General features: G+C 52.0%; 1 long non-coding RNA gene across 1 annotated transcript; it reads right to left on the reverse strand.

Annotated features, from left to right (window-relative positions):
* Nucleotides 1-6914: 6914 nt before the first annotated feature.
* Nucleotides 6915-7844, reverse strand: LOC115602165. Its single transcript, XR_003989611.1, has 3 exons — nucleotides 7726-7844; nucleotides 7288-7390; nucleotides 6915-6984 (listed from the first exon to the last, which is right to left on the reverse strand). It is a non-coding gene; the product is annotated as an uncharacterized LOC115602165 (long non-coding RNA).
* Between the last annotated feature and the right edge of the window lie 1446 nt (nucleotides 7845-9290).

Raw genomic sequence — 9290 nt, forward strand, 5'->3', positions numbered from 1 at the left:
AGTCCCAATTCAAATGGGGAGAATACTTGGCTTTGAGAATCTTGGAGTCTATTCCTTGTAGCAGAACTTGTATGTATCCTGGCCTCATAATTTAAAGGCAGGGAACCAGAATGTGGTTTGTAACTCAAGGGTTGGAAGCTTTGTTACAACATCCATGGAGGATAGGTGTAGAATATTATTGTCATGTTTGATTGAACTGAGTCATAAGCTGCCTTGACTTGTTTGTGAGGTTACATCACCCATCTGCAATAATCACTGTCTGAACCACAGAAGAGAAGCCTCCAGTGGATTAGAGGAGTTGCTGCTCTGGAGAAATTGCATAGCGGTCACAGAGCATAATAAAAGCTATCCAAAGTTATCCACCTACCTGCAAAGCTGTATGGAGTTGGGAAAAGAGCCCCAAGAGGCAGTGGCACCAGACACTGATGTCAGTTGCCTTGAAGTCTGGGGTGCTGATGAGATGGGAAAGAAAGTTGTGTGTGAGATCCTTGAAGATGAAGGAAAATGTGGGCTCTAGGAATGGTGGAGCACAGTGAAAGCCAGCCTGGCTATGGCTCTGCACTGGTATAAGTGGCAGCCTCCAGCCCCACTTACTGCTGAAGGTCCTGGCAGAAAATCTGTTGCTGTAAAGCATCTACTCTGCTTAATCACATGGTTCTGGCTATAGTAATTAATTGAAAAAGAGTGGAGAAGTCAATTTTCATCTTCCTAAATGGAAAGCACCTTCTAGGCCAGGAAGCTGTTCCCCATCTCTTATGTGAACTCTATTCTCCAACTCGTTGATGCTATAGTGTGAGTATACATATGCTCAGTCTTTCTCCCATTTCATGCTTGAGCTCCTGGTTATAAAAGGCGCACACTAGCACAGCATTGCTTCCCAAGACTGAGCAGACTTCACAGAGGAATTCTTAGAACAAAAAAGCATGGAAATGAATTAGTGAAATGCTGAGCTTCAAAGACAGCCAGAAAAGTCAGGGAGTGCCAAGTGTTGCAAGGTCTGGCAGTGGGGAGGCAGCGAGGGAGCAGGGCAATGAAGGAGTTGTAGGAAGAGAGCATTACAGTGTAAAACAAGCGTTTTGTTGTGCAGCCATGGTGGGTTAGGGATAACTTGCATGGAATCACTCGACTTTAATGCAAGCACCAGGGTTAAAGACATGTACTGTCACTTGCTGGATGCTCTGTACAAATTGGTCTGTCTTTTCATTCTTTTCTGGAGCACTTGGGTTATTTAGGAAGCAGATAGCAATTGTGGAGCTCCTGCAGCCAGAAGGATGGTGAAGGGACATTTAACAGCATGAGTTCCTTTTTGTTTTTAAAGGACCTACACATTTGCTGGCTGTCTTGGTAAGAGTAGCAGCTCTTTGTGGCTCGCACTCTTCAGCAGGATGAAGTGTACTGGGCTGGGTGTTCTGGTCCTTCTTCTGCTTTCCCTGCAATGGTGCAGAGGTGCTCAGTGTTTGCTAATGGACTAACCTGCAGTCTCCATGGGTGTGCTGTGTGTGTGCTTGCTGGGCTTGTCTCCAGCCCTTTCCTCTGCTGCTTTGTCAGAAATGCAGCATTAGTTGTGAACTTGACAGATTATTTTCTATCTGGGCTCTTCAGTGCTCTAATTTGTTAAGTATTCATCACTGGATCGTGGCCTTGCGTCGAGGCCGACACTGAAAGAACTATTTGAGGTTGAGCACACAAGTGTATGATTTTATGCTTTTAATCTCTTTGATTTAGAAGACCATAGATCACAGAATAGTTTGGCTTGGAAGGGACCTTCAGGATTGTCTAGTTCTTGCCTCCCCCAAGCATGGCCCAGCTGTTTCCATTCAGTGGTGTGTCTGACTTGCAGCATGTGTGTCAGAGTCAGTCACTTCCATGAGGATGGAAGCTAGTTTTGGGGAATACTTGCCTGTGAGCACATCTGACAGTATAATTATAGCACATAGGGAGACCTTCTGCTAGAACTGAACCATTGCTGATAGGCAATGAAAAATTACTGTCCTTTGAAGACTGTGCCCATCCTGTGCTCTTTGTCACGGTATCTGTTTTAAGATCAGTTTGTGGTATTTGCAATAGTTGGCATTTCTCATCCTTGGAGCCTTTCAAGTCTCATCCCTTCAGTGCAAATAACCACTTGGACTTTTTGACCTGTGGTTTAAGCAACTCTCGAGGTGTTCCAAGGAGGTAGTTTAGGGAAGAAATATGTTTGTTACAGTCACTGATACTCCCTTTTTCTCTGCATATGGATACCGTAGTAATTGCACAATAGCAAGAGCTACAGATAAGGTGCCCTGTGATCTTAAATCAAGCTTTTGGTTTCTGAAGTACACAAGGCTATTGCAATGGTGCTTAAGGGTTTGCAGTTACCTTCAGCATAGTTACCACATCCAAAGTAGGGCAGATGAATAGTTGTCACAAGAAGCCATTTTCATCTGGCATACAGCCATGTACCTGCTCTGCTTTTGTCTGTTGCTCAAGACCATTTGCCAGTGCATCACAGTTCAACTCTTGCCTTGCTTTAAGCAGATATTCGAGTGATCCAATGCCTGTGAAAAGTTTTGCATAACACTTAGCAAAATCCCTGCCCATAGCCACCTCCAGTGCTGCTGGAGGCTCTGGCTGAGCAATCCTGCTGTCCTCAGGAGGAAAGGGTGCTACAGGCAGCAGCTCAATCCTCAGAGGTAATAAGGCTGCAAAGAGACTTCTTTTCTTTTGTTGGGGTTGGGGGGTTAGGAATGACATTCCAAGCAGTTACATTCCATTCAGGAATGGGTCCTGGTGGTGCAGGTTGCTCTGAGCAGTGGAGTGTGGGTCTCCCACTGCAGACTGGTGTGGAAACAGTATAAGTGGTGCACTATTAAGCACTTGGGTCAAAGGTGGTCCTTTGCACTGTAAGGCTGTCTGGAGAGACTGTTTTCCTACAGCCCTTGCATGTGGCTTGAAACCTGAGCCTGGTTCAGGTGTAGGTACACTTGAACATCTTGAGATTCGCCATTTGGAGATCTGGTTTCTCTGTGCCTTTTAGAGCAGTGGTTCTTTCCATGCAGTCATCAGTATGCTGCTCTGTCACCTCCCAAATGCTTTTCATCTTCGGGTAGCTGTGCCTGCTGCTTCAGGCTTGCCAAACACCTTAGATCTTTGCCACTGTTCCAGCTGATCCATATCCCTATGGATGATTTTGCATTTCAATGTCGTGAAATTTCAAAGGGGACTTCAACTTGCTTTAGCCTTACCTTCTGCTCACGACTCATCTCTGGGAGGATACCAACTGGAGCAGACTGAACCCTGGCAGGTAATAAGGCTGCAATCAGAGAAGGCAAAAAAAATGTTCTCTGCAAAACCTCTTCCCCTTGTAATCCTTTTTCTGAGGAAAAATGTGTGATTTGGCAGGTGCTGAAACTGAGCCCCAGATTTTGCTCCCTCTCACCTCCCTGAGGGAATGGGAGTGATGGGCCCCGCTCCTGTTTGCTCCCTGCCTTGCTGGAAGAGTGGCATGTGTGGCCTTGTGTCACAGGCCTGGGAATCCACCCATACCCTACGTGTCTGCTCATCTGACACATGGTGTTCTTATAATGAAGTTTGTGCCAAGGTGAACTGCCTGGAGACAGGAGTCGGAGCAAAAGAGAGTTGGAGCAATTGCTCCGCTTGAGCTTGGCAGGTCTCCACTCAGTGCTTTTATTTTTTATGCTTTATAAGGGCATGTAGTGATAGGACAAAGGGAATTGGTTTTAAACTGACAGAGGGGAGATTGAGATGAGCTCCTAGGCAGAAGTTCTTCCCTGTGGGGGTGGTGAGCCTCTGGCACAGGGTGCCCAGAGAAGCTGTGGCTGCCCCATCCCTGGCAGTGTTCAAGGCCAGGTTGGACACAGGGGCTTGGAGCAACCTGCTCTAGTGGAAGGTGTCCCTGCCCGTGGCAAGGGGTTGGAACTGGTTGAGCTTTAAGGTCCCTTCCAACCCAAACCATTCTATGATACAAAGAATGGACAGGGAAAGTGAGAGAGATAGTGGGCCACTCCACTCATAAATAAAATTCTCATGTAGGTTGGAACACAGGCAATTGCAGCTCTATGCATTTAATGCTAAGCTACTGAAGATTCAGAGAATGGATAGCAAGTGCATTCAGATTTTCCCCTCTTCAGTCCTAAACTGTTCCTTCTTTCTCAGGAGGACACAGAGGTAGCATCTTCTGAAAATACTTGCTGGTGAGCAGGCAATCTGCTAAAGAAAACAAGTCTCTTTTATGACTCTATTTACATCTTTCTGTACGTACTGCTGTGTGAGACTGTTCTTTGTGAAGAGCTTGTGGTTCCTTTGCCAAGAGAGGACTTAACAAATGTGCAGTCCTCTTAAACAAAACAACTGGGTTCAGAAATGGGAGTCTTTTGATCCACAGAAGGGACAGATTCCACCCACCCTCTGCCCCCCACCATTGCATTCTTAGCTTAAATTGCAGGTCTAATGGATGAGTTGGAGTCTTGGTTTTGAGCACTCCATATTAATTGAAAAAAATAAGAAAGAAAAAAAGGATTACGATGAAGTTTCTTTGCATTTCCCCCCCTCCCACCTTTTCCTTGACTCTGTGTTGAGCTGATGGTACTAAATTTCTGTTGTCAGTAAGGATCTGGCCAGTGACCTACCATGTGTTTCTCTCTCTTCACTGGCCTTTCCAGCACGTTTGTGCAGTCTTGCCCTGAAATTGCCACTGCTCGAAGCAGAGGCAAAGTGGAGGAAAACTAGTGAAATAATAAAGAGTAGTAGTAATACTAACTGTTGTTCCACCACACAGCTGTGTTTGAACAGGGGAGGCAAGCACCCACAAGCAGAGGGTGCTGGAAAGCGGCACCCTGTGCCCTGGCCCAGGAATCAAACACTGGGAAGGCAGATGTGAACACAGCCTATTTACTTTAAGTGGAGGACATAGAAAGAGGGGATGGGGGGGTGCGGTGGGGGGGGGGGTGGGAATCCTATCTTGACAGTTACTAAATACTAAAATGATAGTAAAATGATTGTGAAAACAAAAGTAGAACAAAGGTTTAATACATTACAACAAAGGTTTAATAACATTAACAGCAGAGGTTTAATACAAAGGTCTAACAACATTAAAACAATACAGCAAAAGTTTAATAACATAACAACAAAGGTTTAATAACATTATAACAATAAAACAACAAAAGATCTACAGTATAACAACAAAAGATCTACAGTATACTAACAAAAGAACAACAGTACAACTAGAATATTAAAACAACTGAAGAACAAATGTAGAACAATAAAATCTTCAACAAAGATCACAGCCGACGACGTTTTGCCCCTGGCGGTCCGAAAGGCCACTTGGCGTCAGAGCGGTCCTCCTCCTTGGGGAAGAAGAAAAAACCAAAGAGAACAGGTTTAGTCACATCCATCTACATCACGTTTTAGAAGGAAGGAGGTGCTGTAACAGCTCAACTATAAAAATAAAGTGTGATTCCATGAAAGAACATGGCAATATTTGTGGTTTTATCTGTAATTCAGACTCCACCCGACACACACACTCGCATGGCTCAGGCAGTAGAAGACCCGGCAGCGAAGCCCTCTTGGGGGTGGTGGGGACCCTGCAGGCGGGGGGGGGCAGATCTCAGGTGAGCCCTGGTTCTGGCAGCCTGTACCCTGCTCCCACTGAACGGCACTAGGGGAGACAGCACCACAGCTCCTGGGAGCTGGCAAACCCCAAGCGGGTGGGGATGAGCCACAAATGAAAAACAATTTGGATTTGGGGAGGGTGAGAACCCCCATCCACTCTGGACTCCGCTAGTGGCTCCAGAGCATCCCCACATGGGGAGTGGGCAGCAGCAGAGAGGGGAAGGGAGGGGAGACACTGCCAGGGCTGGAGCAAAAGTTTACGCCTTAGGAAACACGGCAAAATAAAGGAAGGAAACGCTGCAGAGATGCACAGAGGTTCATCCAGCCTTGGCTGTGCAGCTGTTCCAGTAGGAAGCATTTGGCTCATCCTGTCCCACCCTGGGCGCTGCCACCCAGCACGGTTTGTTGCTGTCAGCAGAGACGGGCCTGGCCCCATCACCCTGGTCCCGCCTCGGAGCTGCTCTGGACCAGACCCCCGCGGGTGGGGGGCCAGCAGCACTGGCCGTTACTTATTACGGGAATGCTGGATGCGTGCCTTTTGGCGCTTGCCGGTTCCTCGTGTCCTCCTTCTTGCCTGGGTGGACGAGGCGGGGGTGGACGAACCTGGAAGCACAAAGGTTGATCAGGTGTCTGCAGCCACGCTCTGAGCTGGCACAGGGGCTACCACAATCCCTATCCCCGGGGGGAATAGAAGGTTTTCATCCCCGGATCCCAGCAGGTACCACCCAAGCTGGCTCCTACAGCACAGCCTGGCCCTTCCACCATCCCCCAGCCCAAGGGGACAACACGAGCCGTCAGCTCCTCAAGGCTGAAGCACCAACTCCCTCTCTACCAGAGGAAGCGACGACTCTTCCAAGGCGTGAGGGGCGCAGGAGTTCCTGCAAAGCAACACAAGTCTGTGAGCAGGGGTCAGCAAAGGAGGAAGAGCCTGGCTTTAGGGAGCTGGCAGTACCTGCAGGAGCTGATGCATCCAGTGCATCCAGAGGGGTCAAGGAGCGGCATTTCAGTTTCCCTCCACCCCCCAGGGCTGGGGACTGAGGCAGCGAGTGGCAGGAGCAACTTCCCTCCTCATGGCAAGGCTCTGCACAGCCCAAGCCCGGCGGGCTCAACCAGGTCTGGCAGGAAAGCTGCTGCCTCAATCCAGCCCTGCCCTTCACCCCTGGAGAAGCCCTGTGTGCCCCAACTCACCTCCCAACACGGGGGTGCTCGTGCTTCTGGGCTGGGCGCTGTGACTATGGCCGGTGGTGGTGGTGGAAGCGGCCAGCCCAGAAATGTCCGATGTTGTGGTCTCCTGTGCGTAGCTGGTGCCAGAGGAGCCCTGGGCGATGGCTGTGCCCAGGGACACATCTTCCTCACTGGTGCTGGGGACCTCATCTGCTGGGAGGCAGCAAGAAATCAGGACCCTCAACTTGCTGTATAGGACTACCCCTGAGCCGAGCCTCCCAGCATGAACAGCTCACAGCTCCGGCCCTGGGGAACCTCGGCCATCAGCCCCGGGACACGAGGCCTCCCACCCAAGTCTTCACAAGTCTCGAAGAGCTGCAGACCTGAGGAGCAGGCAGCACTGGCCCAGGAGCTTCCTCAGCCTGCGCTACGCAGACACCCCACTGCCCTGCCAGCCCGGGCCCTGGCTTTCTGCTCCTTGCCGTGCCCTTCGCGTTCCCAGTCTGCCCTTACCAGCCTTATGCCCCAAGAGCCGGCGTAGCCGCTGCCACGCTGCCTCCCTCTCCTCCTCGATGATCTCTTCTGTGATGGGGTAGCCCGGGTCAGGTGCAGGGGGCTGCCAAGAGAGAGCAGTAGCTTAGTTCCTTCTCAGGGAAGCCGGCAGAGCTGCTCTGAAAGAGGGGTGGAAGCAGGCTGGCGCCAGACCCATGAAGCCCATGGTTCTACCACAGCTAGCAGCTAGGGCCAGTAGATGCCCCGGCAGCGGGCAGCACAGTCACGCACAGCCCAGCACACACTGGGGCAGGGAAGAGCGTCACTTCCCACTCAGCCAAGGACAAGACCCCCTGCCCCAAGGCAGGCAGGTCAGCCTGCCCCCAGCCCTGCAGGAATTGCACTGAGCACATTCTATGCCCAGAGGAGAGCAAAAGAGGCTGCGAGACAGCGACGTACCAGCACCAGTGGTTCGTTATCCCAAGGCACCAGGAGGCAGATGCTCCTCTTCCGCGGTCTTCCGTTTCCCGGCGACGGTGGTGGGCTCGGGGTCTCCTGCCGCTTCTCCTCAGGCCTCTCGACAGCTACAGGAGGAGACAAGTCAGGAGCAGCTCCCAGCAGAGGCGTTTGTCCTGTACCAAGGGGCTTGTCCCTTCTCACTCCTCTCTGGATGACCGTCTTGGAGGGTAGACCTAGGGACACGGCCTTAAGCCGCGGACAAGGCTGCGGTGCCCTGGGGCAGCAGCTGGCCACAAGAGATCCGTGGGGAAGCTGTCACAGGAGCCTGCTGGGGCTCCACGGGCCAGCGGCCCCTTCCCACCTCCACAGACGGTGCTTGCATGCTGCCCACCCGAACCACAAACCACACAAACTGCCACACGTGGGCCACATCTAGCACTGTGCCACGGGACCCTCTGCGCGATGGGCACACAGGATTTCCTCTCTCTTTTAGCTGAGGAAGCACTGGAATGAGCTCAGCCTGGAAGTTGAGCAGGGTGCTACTTGTACCGCAACAGATCTTGCTCTAAGGCTGACACCTGGACCCATGCTGGCATGGAGGCTGGTGTTCCCCCTTGCAGACCAGCTCCCAGGCATCTGTCAGCGCCCCTCAATTAGCACCAGGAAATCCCTTTAGGGCAGTCGCTGAGGCCAGCACAAACGCCACTGCCTCAGGACCAGCACGTTCTTAGTTTCCAGGGGACACCTCAAGCTGATCCCACCTGCAGACTTGAGCTATCTGCTGTCCTGCTGCTGGCCCGCACCAGTGGCCCATGCAAGCCTGGCACAGAGCTGGGCCCCACCTGCACTCACCTTCCTCGGTCTGCACAGCCTTGTTTGCTGTTCCTGGCGTGCAACTCCCTGGCCGCCGCACCTCCCATTCCCTGCGCAAGTGTGAGAGAGCCAGTTAGGGTCAGCCCCAGGCTTGGCCCCTCTCCTGGGAGGAGGACGAGACCCAACACACCAAGGACTCCCACAAGCATCCCTGCTGTGTTTCTTTGCCGTCTTTGCCAAAGAGCAGAGCTCAGGGCAAGAGCCTTGAGCCACAGCAGCAGCCTGACCGTGGCTCCAGGCAGAGGAGCTGCTCTGCTCCCCTACCCATGGCCCGGCTCGGGCAGCCTCAGGGCAGCAGCGGGGGATCCCGGGTGGGAGCCGCTGCCCCTGACAGGGCCCTGGCTTGGACCCAGCCTGTCAGCAGGGCAGCAGCTCTGTCGCTTTTAGTCAGGACAAGCTCAGGTCCTTCTCTGAGCCAGCAGAGAGGAGAACAAGGGCCTGCGCGCCCAGGAGGGTGCTACATTACAGCCCTACTGGAGCTCCCATGAATTGCTTTTGAGGTGATGGCAAAAATTGGGGGCCGTCTCCTTTCAGTGTTTCGGCAACCAGCCGGACCCAGGACACGCCAGTGCCACACGGCAATGTTATCGCCGCAGCACTCTGAGCCCTTCAAGCTCTAAGCTGGCCTGGGCGCAGGGCAGGGATGGTGCAGGTCAGCGCTGCCACCAGGACCGCAGTGCAACAAGGCGGCA

The sequence above is a fragment of the Strigops habroptila genome (genome assembly GCF_004027225.2).
Source record: "Strigops habroptila isolate Jane chromosome 13 unlocalized genomic scaffold, bStrHab1.2.pri S16, whole genome shotgun sequence".
NCBI lineage: Eukaryota > Metazoa > Chordata > Aves > Psittaciformes > Psittacidae > Strigops > Strigops habroptila.